At 40.3% G+C, this 12,616-nt stretch overlaps 1 long non-coding RNA gene across 1 annotated transcript in view; it reads left to right on the forward strand.

Annotated features, from left to right (window-relative positions):
- The window catches only part of LOC308471981, a 62,870-nt gene that overhangs the window by 50,060 nt on the left and 194 nt on the right, over positions 1–12,616 (forward strand). The window contains exon 4 of the long non-coding RNA XR_013983221.1: positions 4,669–4,876. This is a non-coding gene — a long non-coding RNA (uncharacterized lncRNA). The remainder of the gene's footprint in view (positions 1–4,668; positions 4,877–12,616) is intronic.

Raw genomic sequence — 12,616 nt, forward strand, 5'->3', positions numbered from 1 at the left:
AACACCTGTAACAGTTTAGTTTGGCTTCAAGCCCAGTCATGACACTGAAGCCACTTTGGTCATCTTGGTTGATGCCATTTGTCAAGATGGCAATGGGAAAGCATGGCTGATGACAGTCTCTTTAAGGGGCAACTTCTGGTCCTTTTAGGCTGAGTCATTGTCACCAGTACAACCCTGTTAAGTTAGAAAATGGGAGGAAAGTCTCTATGGCAGTGCACAATGCCATCTGGCATTACCCTACTTACAAGATTCAGGTTGTGTCTATAGCTGCAGTGGCACCAGCACCAAGTTGTTGATTCTACGTGCTTTTTAGTTTAGCTACACAATCATTTATTTATTTTCAATTTCCCCTCCGGTGTATTTGTACAAAATAGGTAAGAAAATTCTTCTTGCAAGAGACAGTTAAGTAAAAAGAGGTTAGCTATAAAAAAAAGAAGCACAAGCAAAATCTTTGTGGTAGATGTAAAAATTTCTAGCCACAGCTGAAAACCTTTTGCGTTTACAGCAGAAGTAAGGAATCTGTGGCCCTCCAGATGTGGTTGGAGTCCAAGTCCCCTCAGACCAGCCACCAGGCCAACAGTCAGGGATGATGGGAGTTGTAATAATGATGATGATGATGATAATAATAATAATAATAATTATTATTTAATAATTATTATTATTTATACCCCACCCATCTGGCTGGGTTTCGCTAGACACTCTGGGCGGCTCCTAACAGAACATTAAAAACACGATAAAACATCAAACATTAAAAACTTCCCTAAACATCCGAACAACATCCAAAGGTTGCACAGGTTCCCCATCCCTGGTTTGCAGTATTTAAGTTGTCCCCAATTATATCATCAATATTATTTATTCATCTATATTGGCCAATAGGCCCCTAATACATTAGAGCAGGTGTCTTTTTCTTTATTTAAAAAACTGCACCCCCCCCCTTCCCTTTCCTTAGCTTCATGTAAATATGTAGGCCTCTGGAATGCCCTCTTATGTAGTTAGTGTAGGAACAAACGTTTAAAAAGAAAGCCTGCACATTAAACGTTTGACATTTTAAGGGGTCATGTTGAAGCGGTGCAAAATATAAGGGATCTTGAACTTTTGGATAAATTGTGGTTGGGAACATTAATTCTTGTAAAAGGGCTGTTTGAAGGACTGTTGAATAATGGAGGCACTATTGGCCTGTGCTATGAACCATTCTGTAGTTTAATTTTGACAAACTTTGGTACTGCTCCAGCTCCCACTCCCCATTAGTGTTTTTTGGTTAGGTGGTGGTAATAAAAGAAGAATCCCCTCATTCTTCTAAGATGTTTGTCTCAACAAAAGCCTGTTTGGGGTCTAAGTGGGGAAAGGGCCTGTGAGTAACAACTGGAAGGAAGGACAAGGAGCAAAGTATTACAGTATATCCCAGCAGGAAGTTCTTTTAATAAGTAAATCTTGTAGTGATGACTTGTAGAGATTCAGAGAATGGTGTTGGATAAAACAATAACAACACAAAACATTTATTTGCAGCTTGTGACAAGCATTTGCATTTTCTTTTATATATACATATGAAACTATAAGGTGCCTTTTCTTCTACCATTGTGTCTGTTAATTACTTTTTCTTGTTTGTTAGCATTGGGGCTGTCACCTTTTAATGGGCAGAAATTCTGTGTTTGTAATAGAGAAAGCTTTACAACAGGCGGGTAGATGAAAGAAATGCAACTTTATTGTGGCTGCAAATTTTTGCACAGCTTCCACATATCTTCCTCATAAAAATGCTGTCCTATGTTATTTCTCAATTTAATCTGGATTTACCATTTCCGCAAAAAACCACAGTAAAAAAACACCTTAAGAACACAGTAGATTAAATGGAGATGGGGTGGTGGATATGGAATGGGATTTTTATGAGAATGCTGTAGAAAAACATGCATGCATGAACGGCACCAAATCCACAATAAATTGTTGTGTGGAAGCGTGGCCTGTGTTGGGAGAAACCAATTTTTGCCTTTCATGTAGCTGTTCATTGCACAAATCCTCTGTTTATAAACTAAAATTAAACTCTTAACCAGGCAGCACTGCATTTTAGGCAGCACTCTTGGCAGGATCAGGACCTGATGGGTGAGTTTATTCTGAACTGGAGGCTGCACAAGGCAAACAAGCACAAAGGTGGCAGGCAAAGCCCAGAATCTGAAATCCAAGTTTGACAACTGAGTGAAGGTTTTGAGAGTGCAAAGTTGTAAGGGATTAGAAGTTGTTTGCAGGAAGAAATAGGAGCCCAGGAGGTGCAGCAAATGTAAGTGAAATTGATAATACTGAGCTATAGAAGGATCCCGGTAGGAAGTGAAAGGAAAGCCCTAAGTGGGCAGTCATAGGACCTTCATGTCCTTATTCAGGGCTTCTAAGAAGATCCATGGACGCGGGTGGTGCTGTGGTCTAAACCACAGAGCCTAGGGCTTGCCGATCAGAAGATCGGCGGTTTGAATCCCTGCAACGGGGTGATCTCCTGTTGTTCGGTCCCAGCTCCTGCCCACCTAGCAGTTCGAAAGCACGTCAAAGTGCAAGTAGATAAATAGGTACTGCTCCGGCAGGAAGGTAAACGGTGTTTCCGGGTAAACGGTGTTTCCGTGTGCTGCTCTGGTTCGCCATAAGCGGCATAGTCATGCTGGCCACATGACCCTGAAGCTGTCTGCGGACAAACGTCGGCTCCCTCAGCCAGTAAAGTGAGATGAGCATCACAAGCCTAGTGTTGTTCGCGACTGGACCTAACGGTCAGGGGACCCTTTACCTTTACCTTTAAGAAGATCCATGCCACCCACAACCAAATGTGGATTATACTCTCCTACTCCATCAGTTCCTGACAAGAACCCCGCATAGTCCTCACATCCTCAGTCACCTCACTCTTCTTTCAAATCTTTTCCCTGTATAGCATTACCTCACTTCCTGATTTTTGTGGCTTCTTCTGTCCTTACAATAAAACTATGATCAGAATGTATACATAGCCTAATTAACATATGTGGTAGTAAGTTACACAGGTGTTATTTGAGTGTTTGGAGCTGCCTTACTATGAAAGCTGGTGTAGCTTTGATTTAGTTTTCTGTCTCCCAAAATTTCTCTGCTTTGAAGTATTTAGTGGCTCTTACATCCAGCTAGCAGGGTTTGTTGCAAGCAATTATTGCAAGGTAATTTATGTTTTTTATGTATGCTGATTCAATACTGTTGTATTAATTTGCAGAAATAAAAAAAATGGGGGGGGGGGTGCAATTGTGATTAAATGCAAAGAAGTAAAAGTGTGAGCAGCACCTGTTCAAGCCTTCAGCAGTCTCAGTCTGCAGAATATTTATGGGAAAAGTAAGTAAGAATCTTGCAGTTCTTGTAGAGAGCCCTCTTTAGTTACTGATTTAAGACCATATAAAACCCAATAAAAGATAAACTCTTTGTTACAAAACATCTGGTAATTCCACTTGTGTTTTCATCATGCAAAGGCTATTTCCCTTTTTCCTTCTAGATAAGCAAATGCAAGTGGGAGTATGGTCTTAGTGAATAAAGATGGGGGGGGGGGGAATAAAGCAGACATCATCTCCAGAGATTAAATTTCTTACGTATTAAACTGTTAAGTGCATCGTTCTGCCCTTTCAGTAGAGAGAATTCCTTTTGGGGTTCCCAGTAAAGTCTGCACAGCACAGCACCGCTACCATACACCATTCACATTATTGAACCATCTTCAGGGTTAGGATGTGGTTGTTCTTAGTGGGGCAAGGGGTCAGATTCAGCAGTGGCTGCTGCTACAGGAGACTGCATCAGATTTTCACTCTACTCCATTCCCACCCCAATTTAGCAACATGGTTTTCGTTTGGGTTATTGCTTTTCCATTTATCTCAAAGAAAGTATAGGGACATGGCAGGTTGTGTGTGTGTGGGGGGGTGGTTCAGTTCACGAGGGAAGGGTAAATAGAATAGCACATTTGATTTGTCCACTCTCCACATTTGTTATGGGATGTGTGGCAAACAAAGGAAAGAGAAGTGGAGTAAAATGGGATGCAATGGAACGAATCAAAGCATGGAATTTATCAGAACGGAGCAAAGTGTTATGTGTGTATATAACATTTTTACTATTATCTCAGTTCTGTAAATTGTTCAAGGATAGTTGGCCAAATCCTATAAAAAAGGTAAGGGCTTTTTTTTTTTTATAAGTATATGAGCATTTAGTATATTGAATTTATGTTTGAATTTGACACCCCTGCTTCAGAAGAGATAATATTATGCAGTGAACTTCCGTTGCTTGGTCCCTGCTCTTGCCAACATAGCAGTTCGAAAAGCACATCAAAATGCAAGTGGACAAATAGGTACCGCTCCGGCGGGAAGGTAAATGTCATTTCTGTGTGCTGCTCTGGTTCGCCAGAAGCATGCTGGCCACATGACCCGGAAGCTGTATGCCAGCTCCCTCGGCCAATAAAGTGAGATGAGTGCTGTAACCCCAGAGTCAGTCACAACTGGACCTAATGGTCAGGGGTCCCTTTACCTTACTACATTTATTATTATATTCATTTCTGCAGTGAGCAAATGTTTGCTGAACTTTGCATTTCCCGCCCCACTTTCAGTATTATGTAAACTGTGTTTCTTATTTATTAATCTAATAATTGTTTTCTAGAATGTCTAATTATTCAATACACCAGCGTGTCTTTATGTCTCCTAGGAAGATGAAGGAACAATACATGGAGTTCCCATGTGGTCACTGAAACTGACCAGATGAAGACCTCCTTCTCAACGGTGTTGCTGCAACCTGTAGATCAGAGATGGGGAACCTGCGGTTCTCCAGATGTTGTTGTATTACAGTTCCCATCAGCCCCAGCCAGCATGGCCACTGGTCTTACTATTTTACAAACGCAGAACACCTGATGAGGGTTTGTATTTCTGAAAGGGAAGCCGGTGGAAATGGGCTGGCGGGGTGAGAGGGGAATGTTGCTTATGATTGCTAAAAAGCCATGAGTAGTAGAAGACAAACCTAGACAGCATCTTAAAAAGTAGAGACATCACCTTGCCAACAAAGGTCCATATAGTAAAAGCTATGGTTTTCCCAGTAGTGATGTATGGAAGTGAAAGCTGGACCATAAAGAAGGCTGATCGCCGAAGAATTGATGCTTTTGAATTATGGTGCTGGAGGAGACTCTTGAGAGTCCCATGGACTGCAAGAAGATCAAACCTCTCCATTCTTAAGGAAATCAGCCCTGAATGCTCACTGGAAGGACAGATCGTGAAGCTGAGGCTCCAATATTTTGGCCACCTCATGAGAAGAGAAGACTCCCTGGAAAAGACCCTGATGTTGGGAAAGATGGAGGGCACAAGGAGAAGGGGATGACAGAGGACGAGATGGTTGGATAGTGTTCTCGAAGCTACCAGCATGAGTTTGACCAAACTGAGGGAGGCAGTGGAAGACAGGAGTGCCTGGCGTGCTCTGGTCCATGGGGTCATGAAGAGTCGGACACGACTAAACGACTAAACAACAACAAAGTAGAAGACAATCTACTATTGATAAAATCTTTGGCCTTAGTAAAAACAACTCCAATTAGTTCAAAGAAGTGTGAGAGATAGGGACTTCCGGGGGCGGCGCGAACGGCAATGGCGGTCCTCTTCTGAACGGGAGAGGAGGCTCCGCAGGCAACGGGTCGTCCGCTACGGCGAAGCGGAGACCCACTTTGGAAAACCCCAGGCGGCAAGAGCCTGGGGTCTTGAGGCTCGGTGGGCGCCTAGAGCGACCCTCCAAGTGCAGAAGGAACCCCGTAAGGGGCTCCGGAGCACGGAGGGGGGTTGCGGCGCTGTGAGCTGTTTCACAGCCTGAGGAGCGAAGCCGCGCTGCTACTGTCGGTGAGCGCTGATCCCTTTTCCTGCTAAATTACGGATCCGGACGAAAAAGCAACTAACTTGTGAGTAAAAGACTGAATCACTTGAATTTGAGACTCTAAAAGGGAAACTTAAATTGGCTTGAACTTGGCTGAGAGCGGAGAGACGTGGAAGCAGGAAGTCCGTCTTCCGCAGCCATTGAACTTGAAAAAAAAGCAATCAGCTGGAGGAGTGGAGGCTGAAAGAAAGAGACTCTAAGCTTTACAGATCTAAGCATCTATTTGAACTTGCATCTTAAAGTAAAGACTTTAAGTTAAAGATTTGGGATTTCTATTTGTACTTGACTTTCCTCCTCTTATTGGATTACAAATTAGAAGGTGAAACCCAGAGTCAGGAGCTGCCTGAGTACTAAGGGAGCTGTCAGTACTGCAGATTTGGATACTGTATATTGGAACTTGAAACAATCTGAGGGTATTGAGACCTTTTAAACTTGAAACATTCTTTTTGGAGATAAATAAGCACTGTCTGCAACAAAGTGACCATTTATAAACTCTGCTAAACATTTGTATTTGAAGGTTCTTGGACATCAAATTAGACTCTGAAAGACAGATTAAGCTCCCTCTAGAGGATTGGATTATAACAGTGATTTTACATACACTTTTTACTTTCGATTCCCTTGCTGTTTGCTTGCTCTGGACCTTTCCATTCCCATGGGAATAACTCAGTGTGACCTTGACTGACAGATAACGTTGGAATGAGTGGCACAAGAAAAAGAGGGAGAGCTAAACAAACAACTCTAACAACTCTAACCTCAGCCTCACAGACACGCAGATCATCTGTGCCTACTTTGCCCTCAGAAGTGGAGGGAGAGGGCGAAGCAGAGCAGTTACAACTGGAAGATATGGCCTCAGGAGCATCTGTTTCTGTACTAGACAAAATTTTCGAAAAATTGGAAGCTTTGGACAAGAAAGCAGATGCGCAATCAGCAAAGATTGATAAAAATACAGAATGTCTAAATAAATTAACCACACAAGTGGCACAGAATGCACAAGCAATTGGACAGCTAACGGAGGCCTCAGCAGAAAATCGGAAATTGACTGAGGACACTAGACAAAGATTTGAAAATTTAGAGCAAGAGGTAAGACCACTCACTAAACAAGTCGGGGAACACCAGATTTATCTCTCGATGATAGAATTGCGAAACCGTGAGAACAATTTAAGGATTAGATCACTACAAGAGGCAGAAGAAGGACATCTAACTGAGTTTTTGACCAAAGAATTCTCCAAGTTCTGGAACTTGGAAGAAAAGGACTTTAAAATTGTGTCAGCTTTCAGACTTGGAAGATTTATAAAGAAGGAGAGGCCCAGAGACTGTTTGATAACATTGAGATCAAAGGAGGAAAGGGATAAGATTTTGGGACTACACTTTGTAAAATCACTGGAGGTGTTGGATAGAAGAATTGAAATTTATAAAGATATCCCAAGATTACTGCTTGATCTTAGAGCCGCCTATTCTGAACTTGTTAAACTACTAAGGAGCAACGCAATTCCATTCAGGTGGGAATTTCCTCAAGGATTATCTTTTACCTTTAGAGGGAGAAAGGTCAAAGTGAGAACACTGGAAGAGAGAGATAAATTCCTGTCTACATACGGAGAGGACCTTCAAAAAAGAATTGAACTACCTTCTGGGCCTGAGGCAACGCCAGTACCAACATCAGCATCTGTGGAACCTGAAGACCCTGAGAAGATACCACCCCTTGAAAAATAACCAGATAGTTCAGGATGTCTCTGCAACTGTTGAGCTGGAATATTAATGGTTGTAACATTCCGGAAAAAAGGAAGAAAATATTTCATATATTAAAAAAAGAACAATTGGACATTATTTGTTTGCAAGAAACACACGTGACGAGGCTCCATAGAAAAGTGTTAATAAATAAAAGATTGGGCCAGGAATTTGTATCTTCGGACAAAGTTAAGAAGAGAGGCGTGGTGATATATGCAAAAGAGAGCCTGTCACCTAAATTCCTATTTAAAGATGAATACGGAAGAATTTTGGCTATTGAGATACAATATCAAGGAGAGAAATTGCTGATATTAGGAATTTATGCACCTAATGAAGGGAAATCGGAATTTTACAAGAAGTTGCAGGAGACAATGCTGGACTATCTAGACTACAACAACATCATAATGATGGGAGATATGAATGGGGTCGTATCAACTAACATGGACAAGTCACAAAGTCAAAATGTTACAAAAGACGGCAGACTACCTAAAACCTTTTTTGAAATGATTGACAATATGGATCTGATTGACATTTGGAGGACAAAGAACCCACTAGGAAGAGAGGGAACATTCTTTTCTGAAGCCCAACTGACCTGGACAAGAATCGACCAAATATGGATTTCTAGAGGCCTGGCACCTAAGGTCAGAAAAGTGGAAATCTGCCCAAAGACCTGCTCCGACCATAATGCAGTAAAGATGGATATGACACTATTACCAACTGGATCCTTTAGATGGAAGATGAATGACAATTTGTTTAGAGATCAGGAAATTACCAAGAAGGCCCAAAAAGTTTTGAAGGACTATTTTGAGATAAACATGAATAATATGGTGGAAAAAAGAATAATCTGGGACGCAAGCAAAGCTGTAATGAGGGGATTCTTGATACAACAGAATGCAGTGAAGAAAAGAACACAAAATGAGAAAAAAGACAAGATCTTGGATAAAATAAAAGAATTAGAGAAGAAATTAAGAGTGAATCCGAAGTCACAGCCAACTCTGAGAGAAATTAAACTTTATCAAACACAATATTCTAAATTGATAAATCAGGAAATTGAATGGAAGGTTAAATTAATGAAACAAAAAACGTTTGAGTCGGCGAATAAATGTGGAAAACTGCTAGCTTGGCAGTTGAAGAGAAGACAAAGATTAAATACTGTTACAAACTTAGAGGTTGATGGAAAAAACATCCAGAATCCAGTGGACATTAGAAAGTGTTTCCAGAGATACTTCAAAAAATTATACACCCAAGGGCCGCAAGATGATGTTGAGATTAAACAATTTTTGGCAAAAAATGGACTATCTAAATTGTCACAAGAAAATAGGACAATCCTGAATTCTAAAATAACACGACAGGAGATCGAACAAGCTATCCAGAACATGCAACTTGGCAAATCTCCAGGACCAGATGGGCTGACCTCCAAGTACTATAAGACATTGAAAGACTATTTGATACAACCTTTGATGGAGGTCAGCAATGAAATTATGGAGGGGAGGAGGGCACCGGAGTCGTGGAAGGAAGCGTTTATCACATTAATACCAAAGTCGGAAGCTGAAAAGACACAACTTAAGAACTACCGTCCCATCTCTCTTTTAAATGTGGATTACAAAATATTTGCAGACATTTTGGCAAATAGATTTAAGAAAGTTTTAAATGAAGTAATTCATAAGGACCAGGCTGGCTTTCTCCCAGGAAGACATCTGTTTGCTAATACAAGGAACATTATTGACATTTTGGAACTTTTGCAAACAGACATAAATACAAAAGCAGTATTAATTTTTATAGATGCGGAGAAGGCCTTTGACAATATCTCCTGGAAATTTATGATGGGAAATTTGAAAGAGATGGGAGTGGGACGGGGTTTTGAGAATGGGATTGAGGCGATATATTCAGAACAGAAAGCTAAACTGATAGTTAATAATGTGGTTACTGAAGAGTTTAAAATTGAAAAAGGGACACGACAAGGTTGCCCTATTTCCCCTTTGTTATTTATTTCGGTTCTGGAAGTGCTATTGAACATGATTAGAAGGGACCGGTTGGTGGAAGGAATTCAGGTCGGTCAGAAACAATATAAATTAAAAGCTTTCGCAGATGACCTGGTTTTGACCTTGCAGAAGCCAGAGCCCAGTACGAAAAGAGTATTACAACTGATTAATGACTTTGGTCGGGTGGCTGGATTTAAATTAAATAAACAGAAAACTAAGGTTTTGGGGAAAAACTTGACTAATACAGAGTCAGAACGGTTTCAGAATGAGACGGAACTTAATGTGGTTAAAAAAGTAAAATACCTAGGGGTAAACATAACAGCAAAAAATCTAAGTCTATTTAAGGACAATTATGAAAAATGTTGGACAGAAATTAAGAGAGACTTAGATAGTTGGTCAAAATTGAAACTTTCTTTGTTAGGCCGAATTGCTGCTATCAAGATGAATGTATTGCCAAGGATGTTGTTTTTATTTCAAACACTTCAGGTTTTGGACAAAACGGAGTGCTTTCAGAAGTGGCAGAGAGACATTTCTAAGTTTGTCTGGCAGGGCAAAAAGCCCAGAATTAAGTTTAAGATATTAACCGATGCAAAACAAAGAGGGGGCTTTGCCCTGCCAGACTTAAAGTTGTATTATGAAGCCGCAGCGTTCTGCTGGCTAAAAGACTGGCTACTTCTTGAAGACACTGATGTGTTAGATTTGGAAGGGTTCAACAATACCTTTGGATGGCATGCATATTTATGGTATGACAAGGTTAAAGCAAATAAGGCCTTTAAGAACCATATTGTCAGAAAATCATTGTTTAATGTCTGGACAAAATATAAAGACTTGCTGGAAAATAAAACACCAAGGTGGCTTTCACCTTTGGAAGCCAAGGCCCGAAAAAGACCCAATATGGAGGCTAAATGGCCAAAATATTGGGAAATACTAGAAAAGGATGGAGACAATTGGAAATTGCAGAGTTTGGAGAAAATGAAAGACAAAGTGCGAGATTGGTTACATTACGCTCAGATTAAAGAAGTTTTTAAAAATGATAAGAAACTAGGGTTCCAGGTGGAGAAATCGAAATTAGAAACAGAATTGTTAGAACCAAAGATTAAGGTACTTTCAAGGATGTATAACTTGCTGTTGAAATGGAATACACAAGACGAAACGGTTAAATCGGCTATGATAAGGTGGGCACAGGACATTGGGCATAATATCATGTTTGAGGACTGGGAGAGGTTGTGGAGTAATGGATTGAAATTTACTGCATGTAACGCCCTGAAAGAAAATGTAATGAAAATGATTTATAGATGGTATATGACCCCAGTCAAACTTGCTAAAATTTACCACCTGTCTGATAATAAGTGTTGGAAATGCAAAGAGTGTGAGGGAACGTTCTTCCACCTCTGGTGGACTTGCCCTAAAGTGAAGGCGTTCTGGGAAATGATTTATAATGAACTGAAAAAGGTATTTAAATATACCTTCACTAAGAAACCAGAGGCTTTCCTTTTGGGTATTGTCGGCCAAGGGGTGGCAAAGAAGGACCAGACATTTTTTATGTACGCAACAACAGCAGCAAGGATACTTCTCGCAAAACATTGGAAAACTCAAGATCTACCCACACTGGAAGAATGGCAGATACAACTGATAGACTACATGGAACTGGCTGAAATGACCGGCAGAATCCGCGACCTGGGAGAAGAGAGGATCGAGGAGGACTGGAAGAAATTTAAGAACTATTTACAAAAGTATTGCAATTTGAGTGAATGTTAAATAAGATGCTAGATCAAAATAACTGAGCACCACTAAATTTAGAAGTTTGTAAGAAAATAAGTAAGACTGTGAAATTTAGCTCCTTCTGAGAATTATAAGATTAGGAAATATAGAAGGGATATAAGAAATTTAAATAAGAGGATAAATTGCTGACAAAATGTTTTAACGATGAAAATGGGAGCGGGAGATGTGAGGAAGTCCAAAGAAAATGTGAAAGTATGTTAAGAACAATGTTATATTGTTTATCATGTTTATTTTTATTGTAAAATTTAATAAATTGCTTTAAAAAAACAACAACAAAGAAGTGTGAGAGATAGAGCAAAATGGAGACTGTGATTCTGCTGTTGATGTATTCAGTTGCATACTGGAGTATGCAAAGCATATGTGCCGCAGCTAAACTATCCTGCCCATCCAGTTCTTCACCCTGTCATGACCTGCTGATGATCATGCCAATTCAGTACACTTTGATATTTTGTTCCATATGCCAGACAGAAGGCAAACCATGCTTATGATTAGGGCTTGAAAACCCCACTGGATCCCTCCAAAATATCTAGCATATGATCAATGTTAATTGTATTACATTTAATTATTCCCTTTTTCTGGCACAGGACATGTGTGTTCCAAGGGCCAAAAACAATGTGATATGTTCCATGGCATGTGGTTCTGTAGCCTGACAGATCAGAAGTGGCTAAACACAAATGTGGGAACAAGGTGATAAACTGACCCATCCGTCTGCCAAACTATCTACCTAGAAACTTGTGTATGAGGCACCCCAGTGGCTTCATTGGTTCTAAAATACACCAGCAATTTACCTTATATCACTATCGCACTTCTAATGTACATATGCTAGAGAGTTAGTCATCAATAAATCAGAGGCAGCATGGTTTAATGAATGGAACACAGTGATCTGTAGTGACTTAGGCTTCGAAAACACAAAAGAGGATAGATACTCTGCCCAAGAAATGCACCAGGGTCTAAAAGTTTATAATATTACCACAGAGTTAAAACTAAGCACACAGTTTGAATGCTACTATGAAGGCCTCATTCATTTGGCTGAGTTCCATTTGTTCCCTGTGGAATATACCCTAATGATCACTTTTCTTAATATAATTGCTGAGGGATGTGTGTTAACTCTGGGATTTATTTATTTTAAATCTTCACTGGGAAACACATGAATGGTTTTCCTAAAATGGCAACCTCCCTGAATCTTGCAGTGGCTCTGAGGCATCCCCAGATAGTTTGAATGTATTGGGGTTCAAACAGTGAACATCCGGACAGAA

The sequence above is a fragment of the Podarcis pityusensis genome (assembly GCF_964106645.2).
Source record: "Podarcis pityusensis genome assembly, chromosome: 2".
NCBI lineage: Eukaryota > Metazoa > Chordata > Lepidosauria > Squamata > Lacertidae > Podarcis > Podarcis pityusensis.